Here is a 20121-nt window from a genome sequence, read left to right as displayed (position 1 = left end):
CGTTATTTCTCATCGTGACTATCGCAGCATTCCATCAAAATAAATTATTGAAATAATTGTGACATGCATGTTGCATCTGATTTCATAATAAGGTTAATTGTCAATTATTTTGTCAAATTGCCAACTTGAAGTTCAAATTCAAATAAAAGATTTGGAAGTGAAATAGAGGTCACTAGTTCTAGAACTCGTTTTTGAAAATCGTTCATTCTATGGACTAATTATATTTTTGGTTCATAATTTTGAAACATGGGATAGACCAATTATATTTTGGGTTAATAATTTTGAAAACACCGAGCATTCAGACATTCATTGTATCAGTGTACCAAGGTTACCATTATCTTGATGGAGGCTGGCATCTTTTTTTTATTTAATCGTTAAAACGTAAGGGTCTTGCCTTTCCGACACCTGGAAGGTTTTTCTTCCTTAGATGAAATTGTTGTTGAAAATAATCTCAGCGACTCCATTTAATATTCATAACTATCCGATTCCTCGAGTACAAAACAAATCAAGTTGCAGTTGATTTTCCTCAAGGATAAAGCAACACAAAACTAGTTAATTTTTTATAATTGTATGGTTGTTTCATCTCTGTAAGTTATCCACAATGCACATATGAAATAGTCATTAAATGTATGGCTGAACTGCCCAACATATATTTGGTATGCATATCCACTGAGTTGGTATTGTGCACAATTAATTTGTAAACTATGCAACTATAAGTAGTATTAAATAGTTTGTTATATATCCTATGGTGATATATAAAAAGGTGAGTGTGTGTTTAAACATAGAGATTTTCTTTTACTCGTGTCTGTGTGGTCTTATCATGTTTTTGTAAATAATAGTTTTACTGTGTGTAAAAATATAGTCACAATGGAGATATGTAAATCTTGATTTTATAGTGGATAAAAGGAGATGCGGTCTCCATTTCTCTTGTAAATGCATTTGTTCTTCTTAAATTAAAAATTCAATACTCTATTTTCCTCTAGATTAGTGCATTACTCTGTTTTGCTCTATTTTCTATCATTTACCTCTTTCTTCACATGGCACCAAAGCCAAAGGTTTATAAAAGTTGGACAAGTAGTCAAGGTTTATATCATTGAAATATGATAGCGTCAAGCACAAGCTTGAGAAATCCACAAATTTCTTAGTTTAATGGAAAAAACTATGATTATTGGGAAATCACAATGAATGTATTGTTTTGTTCTTAGGATATATGGTATCTTATAGAGATTGGATTCCAATAACAAGCTAATCTAGCAACATATAATGCATTGACATAAGTAGATAAATATTTGTTAAGAGATAACAGGAAGAAGGTCTCCAAATCCCTCTTTTACATATTCCAAGTAGTGCATGAGAGTACTTTTCCAAGGATTCCAACAACAACAAAATCAAATCAAGCATGAGACATTCTCCAGATAGCATATGAAGGCATGGAAAAAGTGAAAATGACAAAATTACAATGTTAAAAATAGATATTGAAACAATGTATTTGAAGGAGTCTTATACAACAGAATCATTTTTTACACAAATTATTGAATTGGTAAGTCAAATGAGATCTCATGGTGAGACACTTGAACAAAAGAGAGTGGTTGAAACGACTCTAAGAATTTTACCACCAAGATTTGAATCTATTGTTCTCGCCATATAGGGGACAAAGTATCTTTAATAGTGCTCAATGGATGAGCTATATGCCTCACACATTTCTCATGAACATAGGTTGAGTAGGTGAGCAAATTATTCAGTTGAACATGCTTTCAAGACACAAGTCTCAATTGGTCATGGTAAAGGAAGAGGAAGATCAAATTTCAGAGATAGATGAAGAAGTTCATGTAGAGGTGGAAGAAGCAACTCCTCAAGCTCAAGTGGAAGAGGCAAAACTCAAAATCCAAGCCAAAATCAAACACAAGATGAAAGGAAAGATGAGTTTCAAGTACAATTTCATTATTGCAAGAATTATCAGTATTATTCAAATGAATGTAGAAAGAAACAATATGATATTTAGTAAACCAAACGAAATTTTGATAAAGGAAAATAAAACCCAAGACAATATGTTCTTAGCTTTGAATGTAGCACAAGATAATGAAAATGATGTATGGTTTTTATACTTAGTTTGCATTACTCACATGAGAGGGAATATAGAAATGTTTTCCAATTTGGATGAGAGTGTAAAATAAGAATTCACATGAGGGACCAACAAAAAGTGTCAGTCATGGTTAAAGGAAACATCAATATTCTAAAAAATAAGGGGGAGAAAAAGTATGTTTCAGATGTGTATTATATCCCAGGTTTAAAACACATCCTAATAAATATTGGATAGCTTATGCAAAAGGGGTATAAAGTCTATTTCAAAAATGTAGAATACAAAATCCTAGATAAATTTGCAAGTAATTATCTCATTGCAAAAGTCCAAATGAAAAGCAATAGAATGTTTCCACTAACGGTAAAATAATATTTGAAGGTAGATCTTTCTCAAGCACAACCCTCAATGAACCCACAAGAGGATAAAAGGAAACTTGTAGAAATCCCACAAACAATATTTTAAGCAGAATTAAAAGATGAAAATTGGTTATGGCATTTAAGATTTGGACATCTCAACTTTGGAGGCTTAAACTCACTACATAGGAAATGCACGTAAAGGGTTTTCCACTTATAGAAAAACCAAACATATTATGTGAAGGCCGCATCTTGGAAAAACAACACAAGGAATCATTTCCAGTGGAAACGATAATAAAGGCAAAGGAACCTTTGGAGATCATCCATTTAAAACTTTGTGGACTAATGCATACACACTCTATTGTGGAAGGTATTATTTTTTACACTCATAGTTGACTACACAAGAAAAACATGTGTCTATTTTCTAATACATTAAAATGAAGTGTTTGAGAACTTTTGTCAATTCAAGACTCTTTATGAAAAACAAAGTGGACGCCACATCAAAACTTTGAGAAATGATAGAGGTGGTGAATATATTTTAAATGAACTCCTACATTTTTACAAAGAGAATGGAATTCATAAACAATTCCCAATAGGATATACACCTCAAAAAAATGGTTTCACTGAAAGAAAAAATAGAACGATTATGCAAGAAATGGAAAGGGGTATGTTAAAATAAAGAATTTTCCAAATGAATATTGGGTTGAGATTGTAGCATGTGCAACATACATTAAAAACAAATGTCCAAATAAAAGTGTAAAGTACATAATCTTGAATGAAGTATGCAGTGGAAGAAAACATGGTATTTTTCAGATGGGAGTGTTTGGATGTGAGGTAGATGCACATGTACCATATGAGTTGAGAAATAAATTAAACAACAAAGGAGAGAAATGCATATTTTTCGGTTATAGTGATGAATGCAAGGCATATAGAGTATACAATCCAATAATCAAAAGGGTCATTTGTTGGCTTATTAGGGCCTGACCTAGGTTCAGAAGAGTTATTAGCAAAACAAATCCTACAACTACCGGCCCTTTTAGCAACATCCCACGGAGCGCAGACTGAAGTCTCACCTGAGGTAGTAGGGGAGGGTGCTGGAACCAGGTTTCCGCACCTTTGGGATGTCTAGATGTGGTCTAGAGCGGTAGCTAACCGCTTTGTGGCCTCGCGCCACTCTGTACTATTGTCGGTATTCCGCGTATATCCGCACGACCGTGCTTTCTTGTTAATGAGTTATTACAGATCTGATCTTCTTCTTACAGTCTTTAAGCAAACATTTAATAATAAAACCTAGTGCACACAATCATATTTAACAAAGAAAAGGATGGTGCATAAATTCAGAATATAAGCAACAGATAGATTCGCAACAACAACACACAATGTTTCAACAATTCTTATCTTTATTTATCTTCCGTCAATACAACCAAATCTACCCTACACACTAAGTTGCAGGGATCCATGCACACAGCTGTGGACTTTACCCGTCCTCTGCGGAGACAGTTGCAGAGCCTCTAACTATCTACCAACACCCTTGACTCAGACTTACAGACACTGAGAAAATATTGCCTTCACAAACCCATAACATTCAAGATCAAAAAGCCCAAAAAACTTACTTCTACCCCTAGAGCCTTGCTCTATTTATACATTTCCATGGTCCGTGGACCATGGGCAGGCCGACTCACTTCCTATTATTTTATATTATTTTTGGGCGGACAACCCTTTGACTTGACTCATTACAATTCGCGCTCTGCACACCTCGCAGAGCTTTTACCATACTTTTACCCAAAATTGTGGGCTTTGATCCCAAAAACCATTACGCGGGCCCTCCACTACCTAACATGCCCTTAACACAATCATCACGACTCATCCCGAGTCACTTGGCTGGTGTAGCCATCTTCGCGTGGAGGTCATTTAGCAACTTTTGTGCTTCGCTTACATTGACAACAAAATTTTCTGCCATCTTTGTATCCGTTCTACGTGTGCCACCAATGCATCAGTATCAATTTCTATTACTTGTCCTGGTTCATATACTACCTGCATGTGTGCTAACTTTCCCTCAATGTTGGTGGAGATCGTGAATGCCTCATCAAGCCACGACTGGATGAGCTCTTTAAGCACTGCTTCCTTCTGCTGAGCGGCGTCAACTTGTGCCTTGATAACCTCGGCCTCCCTCATTGATGAGCACCAGTATTGCAGCAATAATGCTGCAACTCCTGGACTACCTACTTTACTCTTATCAACCTGGTAGTTCGTAACAAACTTGGAAGTGTCGGTGATGTATGCACAAGTACTAGTTCTCACTGCAGGGTGTCACTTGGTCAGCTGACGTGAGATCACTAGGAGCTCAAGCCAACTTCTATGGATTCCAGAAGAAGCTCTATATGTAATGGAAGGAAAGAAATATTACTCTACAAATGCTATTCTAACTGCAGAAAGGAGAAAGATTGAAATGTAAAGCAAGCCTAATAAACCCTAATCAACCAACTAATTCTACTTTTGCGGAAAGCATTATGAAAACTATGAAAGGAATGCCATTACCTACTCAAGGAAGTAAACAACATCTAACTATGCTATTTCTAGATGTAAATAAGCAAAGAAAAAAATTGGATTTTTATGTGAATTTGACATGCATGTAATTTATTTTGTGTGAGTGTGGCAGCGAATAGGTGGTGTTGAAGGGCGGTTTTGGAGTTGAGAGGATGTAGGGTGGTTTGGATGGGTCCTAGGAGGTCTTAGGTGATCTTCTGGAGGATTTTTCCACACCGGGCCTTCAAAAGAAAGCCTATAGAAAAATCTACAGGAGGACATAGGAAATCTACAGGAGGAAAAACAACGTCGTACAGGAGGCCTACAGGAGGAGGCCGAGAGAAATTTTCACTGTTTTGAGGGTGTGAGAGTGGGTGAAAGAGGTGGATGAAGGTTGGGAGGAGGTGTTAGGGCACCTATGGTCTACCATGAACCACCAGGAGAGAGAAATATGATTGGATTTTCTCAAGGAGAGAGGAAGAAGTTCTAGGAAAAAAGCAGGAAACTAAGGCAGAATTGAGGTCAGGTTTGGGAGACCAATAGGGCATGGGTTAGATGGAGAGTTTGATTGCTGACAAGCTGGCATACTTCTCGAAGAGATCTGCTACATAGAAACTGACATTCAACCAAGGAGATCAAGCAACAAGTGAAATGAATGCATTTAGGAAAAATAGAGTTTTCCATAAAAAGGGTCTAAACTATGATCTATGGAAGAAAATGCTGAGATATATTGTAGGAAAGGAAAGCATGAAAGAAGACTATTGCAAGTTAGGAAGTGAGCATGATGAAGAAGATCTAAAGCGAGGCAAAACTGGACTATTAACCTTCTAAAAAGTTGCAAACACTAGAAGTCCTATTAAGGAGGAAAATCTGTGTTTTGGGGGCAACATGAGAGTCTTTGCCTCAAATCATGGTCCGAGAGGGAGGAAGAGAGGCCAAGGCACTATTTCTAGGCTTTTGAATCTTTGCTGGTCATTTCTTAATCTGCTACAGAAAGCACAAATGGAGGCAAACTACGAAATAATCAAAAGCAACCTATTCTTAACCATAAAAGAAATACATCTAACAAAAACTAATTTACAAACTGAAACAAAGCATACAGATACAAGTAAAGAGAAGCTTGGCTGGTTGGATTGGGCCCTAACCCAAGAGCTTCAGCCTTCTAAGGTAATTCAGTGCTAGCTCAAAAAGGATTCCATCTTTATTTTCAAAACAATAGAAAGATTACATGAAACTGTGACAAAATAATAAGCTCAAAATTTGAGTAGAGTTTACATAAGAAAAAATCTGACCCTAGTGAGGCCCTAGGCCTCTCTAATTATACAAATGAAGCTACCAATAGCTTCGCTAAAATAATGGAGGCTTGACTCCCAAAACTTGAGATAAACATCAGTCATCCTCCACTTGCTCGGTTGCCTTCTAGTGCACGATTTGGCTAATTGTACTCTGAGTTGAATGAAGGGGAATTTGAAGTGAGGAGTAATAAATGAGGGGGATTTCCTCCTATAAGTCCTTTCCTTTGTCCACTTCGAGTTATTGTTGCCATTTTTCCACTGGATCTTTGACTTTGACTTCGAAAATCATCAATAATTTGCATTAAATACATGTTAGACCACATGCACAATAACTAACTCAACTCACTCTATAAGCATAGATATAATCAGAAAATCATGTAATAAGCTAAGAGAATGGTTGATTTGACTAGGTTAGTGATCCAGATTTAAACAAGAACGCAACAAATTACAGAGATAACCATAAACACAAAGATGCAGCGGAAATAATACTTCATTTCATTAATGTAAAATATTGAGATATGCTTACAAACATAAAATGGAAATAAACAACTAGGGCGATGGTAGCTTATCTCTGAGAAGAGATGTGGTGGCTACATGTCTCTGAATTGTGTTACAATGAGGCTTGAAGGCTTATTTATTGTTGAGAAACAATGGAAAACCATAAACATCCAAAAACCTAACCCTAGAAGATGAAACGCCAAACTGTGGGCCCCGTTTGGGTAAATTGGTACATCAACCTCCCGAGGTTGTAACTTTGGCATACAATTGCCGTTTGACGCATAAAATATCTCCTTAGAAAGATCTATCTGAGAGATACAACTTTGAGAAGAGCAACATCAGTCCATAGACCCATGTTACTCCTAGTTTTCCTAAAAAATGTCGTTTAGGGCCTCAAAATGGCTTCGGAAGTTTAGGACCCGAAAAACTACTAAAAATAGTAAACTGTGCTACAATTAAGGAAACTAAAAAGCTGAAAGAAACAATGGTGGGGGTCCAAGTGGACTTGGCCGATGGCTACAAATATCCACCTGGATCATTCCTCCCCCCTTAGGAAGCAATGGTCCCCATTGCGTTGAGTTCCTCCATGAGATGAGGAAACTTCTACTAAACTTGGTCCCTGGTGAGCCACTTGCCCTGGTGAAGGAGTTGGCTTGCTTTGACAACTCGATACAGTTGGATGTTGTGTTGGTGAATGTGCTTGATTTGTGTGTCCATGATCCAATTAGTTGCAGCTTGTTCCATGCAATCTGGATTTAACTTTGTGGGTGTGATTTGTTTTGCAATGTCGGATTTGTCTCGTAATGGTGGAAATTATGGCTAAAGGTGGTCCACATACAACAGTAGGTGTAGGCCAAGGAATGGGGGAATGCTGAGCTCAAATGCATTGTCTCCCATAGCCTTGGTAATGGTGTAAGGACCATATCAGAGTGGTCTAAGTTTGCGATAGGCTCCGGTAAGGCATTCCTTTTACAAATGCAACTAGACTTTGTCGCCCACCTAAAACTTGTGTGGGACCCGATTTTGATCATGTCGCTGCTTGTATTTGGCATTTCATTTCTCCAGAATGTCATGGACTTGCTGGCGAATATGTTGGATGTGCTCAATGAAGCTGTTTGCCTTATTTGTTTCGAAATGGACATGAGTCGAATCTGCGTGAGTAGCTGCAAATGGCATGGCCACATCAATGGTACATAGTGGCTGGAATCCCAAGCCCACTTGAAAAGGGTTATGGCCAGTGGAGCTGCGGAGACCCCAGTTGTAGCTGTTCTAAACATAGGGGAGGCACTCATCCCATGTGCGTGGATGCTTTGAGCTGCACACGTGCAGAATGTGTACAATCATCCTGTTGACAACCTCTGTCTGGCCATCAGTTTGAGGATGGAAGGCTGTGGAATTAGTGAGTTTGGTGTCCAGAATCGACCAGAGACTGGACCAAAATGTACTGAGGAGCCTGCCATCCCAATCTGAGATGATAAACTATGGGATCCCAAAGTGCACCCACACTCCTTCAAATAAGAGTTTAGTAGTGGCTTCTGCCGTGATATTCTTCTTTCAGGCCACCATAATGGCCATCTTCGAGAACCTGTCGATGAACACAAAAACACAGTCATTTCCATGCTTAGTGGAAGGAAGGCCTGACATGTAATCCATGGATATGGATTCCCAAGGTTGACTAGGGGTAGGCAGCGAGGTATAGAGGCCTTGCTTCTTGACTATCGGTTTGGAAATGGCATAGGCAGTGCATGATCTGATATACTTCCCGACATCCTGTTGAAGATTCGGATAGTAGAAATACTTCTGTAGTACTGCCACCATTTTCTCGACCCCGAAATGACCAACAACTCGACTGTAGTGTGCTTCCCAAATCCTCTTGGCACGCTTGCTTAAAGGAACACCAAGGTGAGCTAGGTGGCATAACAGGGCATCTTGGAGGTGAAAATCTGGAACATGCCGACCCTCCAAGAGTGTCTGGTATGTGTGGCCAGAGTCTGGGTCGCTTTTGTAGAGAAGTGGCCAATCAGAAATCTCGTGCCTACAAGAGTTGAGCACGGTGGTTAATGACATGATCGGTGGTCGACTAAGGCAATCTGCAACATTATTGGTGATGTCCTTCTTATACTTGATATTCAAATGGAACTGTTGCAGGTATGTGGACCACTTTTGATGGCGATCATTATGTAATTTCCCTTTGGTCTTTATGAACTGGAGGGGTCGGTGGTCTGTGTGGATGATCGTTTCCTTCCCCAAAATGTAATGTTTCCATTGTCAACAGGCCTGCATAATGGAATACATCTATTTTTCATAAGTGGGATACTTCCGGACTGTGTCTGAAAGTGTCTCACTATGATATGCCACTGGATGCCCGTGTTGAGTAAGGACTGCCCCAATAGCATAATTAGAGGCATCTGTCTCGACCTCAAATGGTTGTTGCAAGTCTAGAAATGCGAGCACTGGTGCCGAGTAGAGGCGGTCTTTCAACTCTGTGAATGCCTTCTGTTGAGCTTCAGACCAAAAGAATTTTTCTTTCGCTCCTCCCTTGGTGACTTGACTCAAGGGCCAAGTGATATGAGAAAATTCCAACACGAACCTGTGGTAGAAGTTGGCAAGACCTAGAAAGTTGTAGAGGTATGTTAGAGTGGTTGGAGAGGGTCAATCCCGAATGACTTGGATCTTGGCTGGATCCACATGCACCCCCTGTTCATCAATAATGTATCCTAGATACTGAACCTGGGTCATGCCAAAAGTGCATTTTTCCAAATTGGCACATAACTTGTGTTGCCGCAGTGTTTGGAGAACCTGTCGGATGTGCTAGAGGTGCTCTTCCCAACTTTGGTTGAAGATCAGGATGTCATACAAGTATTCCACTACAAATGAGTTGGTGGGTGGCTACAAGATGTCATCCATTAGCCTCATGAAGGTTTCAGGAGCATTTGTCAATCCGAAAGGCATAACCAACCATTTGAAAAGGCCCTCCTTAGCTTTGAAGGCAGTCTTCCACACGTAAGAGGGTTAGATTGGTACCTGGTGATATCCTAACTTCAAATCAATCTTGTTGAAATATTTTCCCCCCTTCAGTTGGTCCAGGAGGTCATCGATCCCTGGGGTCAGGTACCTATTATGGACAGTGTTCTTGATCAGCGCCCGATAGTCAATACAGAGTCTCCAAGTCCCATCCTTCTTCTGTACCAACATGATCGAGCTCCCACAGGGCGATGAACTCGAACGGATGTGACCTTTCTATAGCAGCTCCTGAATTTTCCTCTTGATCTCATCGTTCTCCAAAACGGAGCGCTGATAGATTGGTCCATTAGGCAGCGGCGCACCTGGGGTCATATCGATGGAGTGCTTGACCTGACAGTATAGAGGAACCCTTGCGGGGGAGGTGAAGGTGTCCTCATACTCCTCCACAACCTTGTCCATCTGTAGTTCTCGTGCGGAGGGGCCCTGTCTGGAGGTCGTGGCCACCGTCTTCTTCTTTCCTTGAGGGCGCATCATCAGGAAAACAAATTTCCTGGTTTTGGAAATGAGCTTACTGCATTGTTTTGCAGTAACCAAAGAAATGACACTAGGCAGTGCTACCTCTGGTATCCTGTACAACTTATTTCCCAAAGTAAGAATAACAGCACAAGGCCTTGATTCATACACAGCATGTCGCTTCCACAAGTATGGTTATCCTAATAATAGATGACAGACTTCAAGGGGAGCAATGTCACACAATACCTCAACCGTGAAGGGCTTGATATTGTATGGAAGGTGACACTGCTAGCTCACGGGAAGATCTCGTCCTTGGTAAAGCCACCTAAGGGTGTATGGTTCTGGATGTGCTGTGGTTGGTAAGCCCAACTGCTTCATGATCTCTACTGAAATGAGGTTCTTTTGGATCCTGTTGTCGACAATGAACTGTAGTGGGGATCCCTTTACCCACATCCAGGAGTGGAAGAGATGCTCCTCCTCCTCTGGATCTTCGTGGTGGCAACGGTGGTGTTGGGCTCCACATCGATAATCTGTTGGATATTGGTGGCCACCCATAGATTATGCTGTAATTTGTTGCATTCCTGTTTAAATCCAGATTAGATAATCTGCTGTAATATTGGTGGCCACCGACCAAGTCCACTTGGACCCCCACCATTGTTTCTTTCAGCTTTTCAGTTTCCTTAATTGTAGCACAGTTTACTATTTTTAGTAGTTTCTCGGGTCCTAAACTTCCAGAGCCGTTTTGAGGCCTAAACGACGGTTTTTGGGAAAACTACGAGCAACATGCGTCCATGGACCGATGTTGCTCTTCCTAAAGTTGTAGCTCTTGGATAAATCTTTCTAAGAAGATATTGTACGCGTCAAACGGAGATCGTATGCCAAAGTTACGACCACGAGAAGTTGATGTACCAATTTACCCAAACGAGGCCCACAGTTTGGCGTTTCATCTTATAGGGTTAGGTTTTTGGATGTTTAGGGTTTTCCATTGTTTCTCAATAATAAATAGGCCTTCGAGCCTCATTGTAACACAGCTCAGAGGCATGTAGCCACCACATCTCTTCTCAGAGATAATCTACCATCGCCCTATATATTTATTTCCATTTTCTATTTGTAAGCATATCTCAGTATTTTACATTAATGAAATGAAGTACTATTTACGCTGCATCTTTGTGTTTATGGTTATCTCTGTAATTTGTTGTGTTCCTTTGTTGCTCAAGGGCTTCTTTGAGTAAGATTTTGATAGGATCTCCTGCTCCCTCATCTTTTTTTTCATCCGCCATGGGAGGCCGTCAGGTTTTGCGAGGCTAGTCTTGCAAAGGTTCGACCAGTTCAAGCCCTCACTCCTTATATCCCGACCTCGTTCGGGACATACAAAGAAAAACAGAGAAAAAATAGACCGCTCTGATACCACTGGTCTATATTTAAATAGGAACACAAAAAATTACAGAGATAACCATAAACACAAAGATGCAGTAGAAATAATACTTCATTTCATTAATGTAAAAAACTGAGATATGTTTACAAACAGAAAATGGAAATAAACAGCTAGGGCGATGGTGGCTTATCTCTGAGAAGAGATGTGGTGGCTACATGCCTCTAATTGTGTTACGATGAGGCTCAAAGGCTTATTTATTGTTGAGAAACAATGGAAAACCATAAACATGCAAAAACCTAACCCTAGAAGATGAAACGCCAAACTGTGGGCCCCATTTGGGTAAATTGGTACATCAACTTCCCGGGGTTGTAAATTTGGCATACAATCTCCATTTGATGCGTACAATATCTCGTTATAAAGATCTATCTGAGAGCTACAACTTTGGGAAGAGAAACATCGGTCCAAAGTCCCATGTTGCTCCCAGTTTTCCCAAAAAACGTTGTTTATGGCCTCAAAACGGCTCTAGAAGTTTAGGACCCAAAAAAATGCTAAAAATAGTAAACTGTGCTACAATTAAGGAAATTGAAAAGATAAAAGAAACAATGGTGGGGGTCCAAGTGGACTTGGCGAGTGGCCACCAATATCCACCTAGATTAGTTAGGAGGTAAAATGAGCCCATATAATTACCCATTTATGAGGCTCATCACTCATTTTGGCCAATCGTTGCATGACGATGACTGTTTGCGTAGTTCCCCAGACTTTGTCATAAGCCTGCTGTAACTCCTATGATTCAACCACTACCTATTGCAGCGTTGGGTCTTCCTGGAGGGATGTGAGCGTTAGGAGGGACTGATCCAACAATTCTGAGCAATCTTAGACAACATGCTTTATCACTTCCAGTCCTGCATGAATTTCTTCGCGGCGTTGCTCTTGGACTTCCGGAGGTGTGGATGGCTGCGTCTTCAGTCTTAGTTCTGTAATTTGTAAATTTAATTTATACAAGGGTTTTGCGGCCTCCTCTTGGGCCGTCTAGAATCTTGTGGCCATGTGATGATTCTTGTCAACTATAGGAAGTTCCGATGGGATAGCCAACTCTGGTACCTTGTTGCAGGCCTCCACCACGGCCTGTTCTACTTCTTGGGTGTGTGTGACCAAGTTATCACACTGTAGACAAACCTGCTCCAGATTTGCCTTTTGCTCCATTACAATTTGGAGGGCGTGACCTTCCCTGGCACGAAGTTCAACAGTTACCCCATCCTGCAGCTGGTATAGAGGTTCTCTAGGAAGGGCGGACAAATTCACTCCCCAAATTCTCATGTCACCTTCTGCTTCTACTGAGACAACGCCTGCTGGCAACACTAAAGTGTTCATTGTGGGGTTGCACACCATCTGTTCAGTTGCGGCTGTGTCATCTGCTAGGTTTGGTATCATCTCTCTCAAGGGTCGCACCTGTAATGCCTGCAGTTGCGCTCTGAGCTCCCCCAACATAGTTGTCTGCTCTATCATCAGCTCCTCCAATGCACCTAGAGTGATATTGTGCGCCGGTTCGCTACATTCAAGAAACTCTTTCTCCAAGGTCTTTGCTGTTTTGGACTTTTTACGTGGATGTGGCGATTCCTTGATACACAGCCTCTTGCCTTAGGTTGATTTTGTGGGATGGTCCATGTGTTCCCGTGTCTTTATTTCCCTTTGCATGTCCTATTCCGAGAACATTTCCTAATCTTCTGTGATCTCCTCGGCTATTACTTCCTTGGTCGCCTCCTGCTACGAAGATGCCATTTGTCCCTGACGTGTCTTCTTCGCCAGTTTAGTGAGGCGCAGCTGGATTTCCTTCTTTCGTTGTTGTGCTGCCATCTTTTCTAATGTGGCCATGTCCGGGGCGTACCATTCTGGAGGCCATGCTGCCAGTACCTCGTAAATTGCATCGTCTGTTGCAATGAACTAAAGATTTACCCATGTTCGTTTTGGATCCTTCCGCACCCGAACATATAGGTTATGCATGTCTGCTTTGAACTCGGTCCGGCTTTGCAAATTGTTGTATACTATCGAGGACAACCGCGGTCTGCAAGCGATCCATGTCTGGATACTTGCCTCCATGAATATCCAAAATACCTTGATGTCACGAACCCTCGTGGCATCCTTTGTGGCCCAGAGCGAGTTATAGCGCACTACTTCAGGTAGGTTTTTCTCAATGCTGGGAAACTGGCTAGCTTGCGGTAGTTCTCCTGTAACCAGAAGGATTGATAGTAGAAACCACGCATAATGGAAAGTCTTACCTTTCTCCTATGCTTCCTTACAATTGGTCAAAAATTCGTCACATAGAAATTGTGTCCAGTTGAACTGAAATCCTTCTGTACACTCCTCCGCAAGCACAATGACAGTCGCTGGTACCTCATCTGTGCGGCATTTCCTCATGAGTTTACTGGCCAGTAGCTGGGTGGCAACTTGCACCCCTCGACCTTTGATGCTCTCTATGACATACCTACGCTTCTGATTTTCCAACTTATATTTAGCCTTCATGCTTCGGCGAGACCCACATTGCTACTGGTGCTAGCTATGTCTGCGGGGTCACTCCCTTTAGTGGGTAGATGGGTAAGTCGATGTACTAAATCGATCGTGATGGGAATGGGTTCCTCCAACCAGAGACACTCATCATGTACCAGACATAGTAACTGTCGAATAACAAAAATGGTGATGGTCGTGTGGTGATCATGGGGTATCCACCTCAGATTGAGTAATCCCACCTTTTCCACAACCCTTAGCCACTTTCGCTGCATTAATTTATCTTTAGCCTACTGACGGAACTTCTCGCTATCCACAAGATCCCAATCTTCTAACTTGATACTCGGTATTCGGCCCAGCGGCAGACCATCAAATCTAATCTTATCCGGGAGAAGCGGGGCCTGGAGCGTACTCTTCATGGTGTCCAGGTCCTTCGGTATCTTGGCTGTCCCATGCCATGGAGACATATATGGTGGTAACGACGGTATTTGGACATAATCCCGTGCTTCAATCTGATGATCAAGTCATGCAAATCTTCCTCGTCTTCATCGATTTCAGTGGTGATTGCTTTGCCCTTTTCTTCCATTGACAATTTACTGAATCTTGATGATACCCGAACTGGCCCCATAGTCTACTTGTCTTTTTGAGGTCGCAGTGTGCAAGGGGACTTTGGAACCTCGGGGGCAACAACTGATTTTGTCAGGTCCTCCTGGGCCGGATGCAACTCTTCCGCGAACCTTGCTCATGTTCTAGCCATGGTACTCATCGAAGGCCTGATGGTTGGGTGGTTACTATTCTGTACCAGCTCAAATCTCAAATATCCCAGTGTTGGCCAAGGGTTTTTGTAGGACTGCATGAGTTTGAATGTAAGCCTTCCCTCCATTGTCAATGCATTAATGGCTTCTTGGCAGCAGATCTTTTTGTATCTATCTCAGAAGTCCTACCTTAATGGCCTGTTGCCCGCTTCTCTCTTCCATAACCTAAACTTCTTGTCATGAATAGTGAGATTAATGGTCACCTCCTAATCTTCCAATGTGGCAACGCAGCACGCTCGACACGATCGCACTCGATACTGCATACTGATCCTGCGCGCTATGTCTGCGCCGCGCAACCTCCCTACAGGGTTCTTTATAGCCTTGCACCCTCTTCCAACTATGTGGGACACTAAGACTAGGCTTCCTACAGATAGTCAGGTGGTCGCACCCCTTATGCGAGGCTTCCACTTTCCTGCTAGCCCGGGCTGTGGGAACCCTTCACGTATCTATGGACTTAGTAGCGCGTCGCGTTTCGTACTTCTCCATTCATTAGGGTGAGGTCGCAACCATGATTGCAGGGTTGTAGTTCGTTCTAGTGTCGTAGGAGAGCCAGCCAGGTCTAGTTCTTGTTTCCTCAAATTCACACCGCCTAGTTGTGCGACTCCACATTTTATTTTGCTAATTTCTTTATCCAACCTCACATTTTTCCTCTTTAGCCTTGCCCCCTCCTTATCAAGTTCATGGAGTCTTAAGCTGTCGTGCTAAATAGCTTCATGCAATTGCTTAATTCCTTCACCTAGGTTAGTCCAAAGTACTGGGCAGTGCGCAGGGAATGTTTCTCTGCCTGCATGGTTTCCCCTGATTTGGGTGCGGATATGGTCATCCTCGCACATTGTGCCTTGTTTATAGTCCTAACTGCCCATCGAACCCTTGGTACGTGTGGGTTTAGTCGCAGTAGTGGTTGCACAGCACACAGCTGCATCCTTCATTAGAAGTCGGGGCTAAAACCACTCCTTCTTGGCTGTCAAGCCCATGGTCAATGCTGGGGACCTTTCTTCCATAGCTGCAGCTGCCATTTTCATTCACGCTTGTTCCACTTAATTCTCTGAGGTTCTTTCTAGCCGTTTGCGCGCAGAACCACTTTTTGGGCATTGTCCTGCTTCCACTTCATAGTTCTAGTTACCCAACAGTCTACACCTTTCTCCTCATTTGTTGCACCTTCACTTGCTGGTAGCGTCCTTACTTTGGTTGTTAGGTGCCACAGTGATCTGATCATCAGGTTACAATTCAACGTCATTACCTCATGCAGTCGATTCTACCAACATTCTACTTCTTCATCTGAATTTGACATACAAGAACTATCGCGTTCCCATGAAAGTATTCCATCTGCTGTTGGATTCAGCCGATCCTAATCCTACGCTGTGATCTGCTAAATACAGTCCAGTTCATTATCACTATCCTCATCACGCACAGGCTCAGTATAGCGTGCCCCTTCGGCTAGGTCCAGTGGAACCACGACATGGAGAGACTTTTTCTCGAATATCATCTTTCATCGCTTTAGGTTGATGACTCCATTCATATCCGTGGCCCAATATATCCCTAACAATGTAGGATATGGGTTACTGTCATCCACAATTTCTATTACTTCAAAATCTGTCTGTGTGCTCGTACCTTCAATGTCTACTGTAACTCCTTGCAGTCTCCCCATAGGCAAGATATTATGTTGGTTCGCCATCCATAATTGAACAGGAGACCATTGTAGCGCGGGCCTGCCCATACGCTCCCAGGTCTGTTTAGGTAGCACATTCACATCTGACCCTAAATCCAGAATAACCTGATCCATCTCATCATCACCAATTTGGGCAGTCAACCACACTTCTTGCCCAGTGCACAAAGCATGCTTGCCTAGCTTCCGGACCATGCGTGATTCACCCAACCCTGCACACCTAGTTATCAACTCTTGCAACCCCTTAACTGCTTTATTGTCCCGTAGTAGCTTCATGCATGTTTCTAAAAAGGTAGTTAACATGGAAGGATCCATTTTTGGCTCAGCTTGATCCTTGTTGCCTGAAGTAGAAGCCTTTGCGAAGCTCTTCTTAGCCTCCATAAATGTTTCTTTCACGTGTTCCAAATCAAACTCAGGTTTCTTTGTAGGGGCCTTGCAAACCCATGTATCCTCCTCGGGTTGCTTCCCCTTATCTTCCCCTATAGTGGCACCACTTCTAAGCACCATGTTCACATTAGGGTCCTCTTCGCGCGATTCAACCTTCATCATTTGGACGTTTTGAGCGGGAGTAGTTGGAAGCACCCCTTTTTCATGCATTTGTGTAATTAGTGTGGGGCAATCAACTGCTTCATGATCAAATTGGTAATAGTACGGGCAACATGTCTTGGTCGGGTTCGTGCAATTACGCGCGTAGTGCTTAGGTCCTCCACAATTATAGCAGATTAATTGTCCACACCCTCGTCCTGGTCCCATTCCTCATCCCCGCCCACGTCCCTAGAATCCACCACGTGTTATTGCTGTAGCTGGATCCTGACCTCATGCCTATGTCTACATCTTGTAAGAAGGTGTCTAATCCATCAACAACTCATAACTTTCGAAATTTTGTTCGTCATGGCCCATCGATCTACAAAAATTGCAAAATAGCTGCTGGGGGTGCTGTATAAGTTTCTGCAATAGATGACAGTTGTCCGTAGTGTTCTTTCCTCCCACCTGATAGATCACACAATACAGGGCAGGCGTTGCGCTTGGCCCTACTTGTGCCTCTGGTCGCAATGGCATTGGTCCCCCCCCCTGCCACATAGTTTGCGAATATGGGGCAGTGGTCCTTATCGTGACCTTGGCCATTGCATTTGATACACCACACTTCTTTGCACGCCTCCAGTCGGGGCGTCTTACCTTGCTTCAAACTTTGTATCTCTAAGCATAGGTTTTGTAGTTTTGTGTGCATTCACTGAACTCCCAACCACGGATCTTGTATTAGAGTTTCATGCAACCTCATCGCTATCTCTAATGCTTTAGCTTGGGTTGAGATCTTTTGTTGTGACAGTGCCATCCTCAGATGTGGTGTCAAAGATGCCACAAACCACGTACGGTGCTGTGCATCTGTCAGCATCATGTTAGCCTCATGGATTGTACTCTTCAATCTCTGATCCAGATCCCACGAGGTTTCACCATGTAGCATCATGATCTCCTTGAACCCGATGATCGACTGCGTTTTTGATTTTGGCCAGCTAAATTCTTTGTTCAATGCATCCTGGATCGCCACTATTCCCGTATTCGGGTGGTCACTCGAGTACTTTATATACCACATCAACACACGGTCCTACAACGTGCTAACAAGAGTAGCCTTTTTGATGTTATCATCCGTTACGCCTTGGGCTTCCCATATAGCCTTTACCACGAACTAGAACTGATCTAGTTCCTCATTTCCTATGCCTCTAAGTATCGATAACTTTATCGCACTTGTCATTCCAACCCTTGGTAGTGGCGGATGTGGGGTAGGAAAAGGTGGCTTCGATGTAGGTGAAGTGGGGGATGATGTGGATGGTAGTGGTACCAGTGGAATGCACTGCTTTATCAATTGGATTGCACTTCTTGGAGAGAACCCTATGAGCTCCTCCTCGTTTTCTCACGAAATAAAAATTAGAGGACTGTTCTCTAATCCTTTTGTCCCTCAGTAGCCCCTTCCTCTTTGTGTTACCCCAAACATTAATGGATGCGCATAACCTGTTTTTCACATAACAACATTTTAATCCAAGTGTTCAACAATTTGATGTACTTACCTCGTGGTCTTTGGAGAAAGCGCCTTTCTGCTTCACTGTAACTCACAGTTGTGTCTATTGCAAATTTGGTGATAAACCCTCCTATTATTCGATCCAACCAGTGATCCATTGCCCGCACAATTTTATCTTCAGATGCTTCAAGCCTACGCACCAACTCTAGCATCCACGCGATGGGTTGATCCAGTCTGCACCTTCCCTAACTATCAGCGAGCCTTGCGTCCACTCATACAGTTCTGTCGAAAAAGGACGTGAAGAAGATCTCATGGATTTCTGTGTATATGTAGTGGTCTAGCCACCTTTCCTCACATATCTGCGGATTTCTGTTTTCCTGTACCATGAACTCGTGAAGCTTCTAATCCAACCAATCTTCAAGTTCTTTCCTCATAGGGTTCCAGTGTTCTGACATTAGACATCCCTTAGGTAGATCCCAGTCCTAGCAACAGAACCATTTGTTGGCTTATTGGGGCCTGCCCTAGGTTCAGAAGAGTTATTAGCCAAAAAAATCCCGCAACTACCGGCCCTTTCGGAAACAGTCCGCGTAGCACGGACTGAAGTCTCACCCGAGGTAGTAGGGGAGGGTGCTGGAACTAGATTTCCGCACACTTGGGATGTCTAGATGTGGTCTGGAGGAGTAGCTAACCACTTTGTGGCCTCGCACCACTCTGTACTGTTGTCGGTCTTCCGAGTAGATCTGCACGACCATGCTTTCTTGTTAATGAGTTATTACAGATCTGATCTTCTTCTTACAGTCTTTAAGCAAACATTTAACAATAAAACCTAGTGCGCACAATCATAGTTAACAAAGAAAAGGATGGTGCATAAATTCAGAACATAAGCAACAGATAGATTTGCAACAACAACACACAATGTTTCAACAATTCTTATCTTTATTTATCTTCCTTCAATACAACCAGATCTTCCCTTCACACTCAGCTGCAGGGATTTGCGAACACAGTTGCGGATTCTACATGGCCTTTGCACACACAACTGCAGAGCCTCTAACTATCTACCAACACCCTTGACTCGGACTTACAAATGCTGAGAAAATATTCCCTTCACAAACCCATAACGTTCAAGATCAAAAACCCCCAAAAACTTACTTCTACCCCTAGAGCCTTGCTCTATTTATACATTTCCATGGTTCGCAGACCATGGGCAGGCTGACTCACTTCCTATTATTTTATATTATTTTTGGGCAGACAACCCTTTGACTTGACTCATTACAATTCACACTCTGCACACCTCGCGGAGATTTTACCATACTTCTACCCAAATTTGTGGGCTTTGAGTCCCAAAACTATTACGTGGGCCCTCCACTACCCAACATCATCATAATCAATAGAGATGTACAATTAATAGAGAAGGAAGTACGAGATGGATGTTTGGAGAAAATAATTATTGTATTAATAAAAACAAGTACTTCGACGATTGTGACTTCTCCTACACCTATTGAAGCTCAACAAAGCAATCC

The sequence above is a fragment of the Pinus tabuliformis genome, chromosome 4_1 (genome assembly GCF_031772625.1).
Source record: "Pinus tabuliformis cultivar Carrire ecotype Pingquan chromosome 4_1, CPIR1, whole genome shotgun sequence".
NCBI classification, from domain to species: domain Eukaryota; kingdom Viridiplantae; phylum Streptophyta; class Pinopsida; order Pinales; family Pinaceae; genus Pinus; species Pinus tabuliformis.
Note: the sequence above shows the minus strand (reverse complement) of the source record.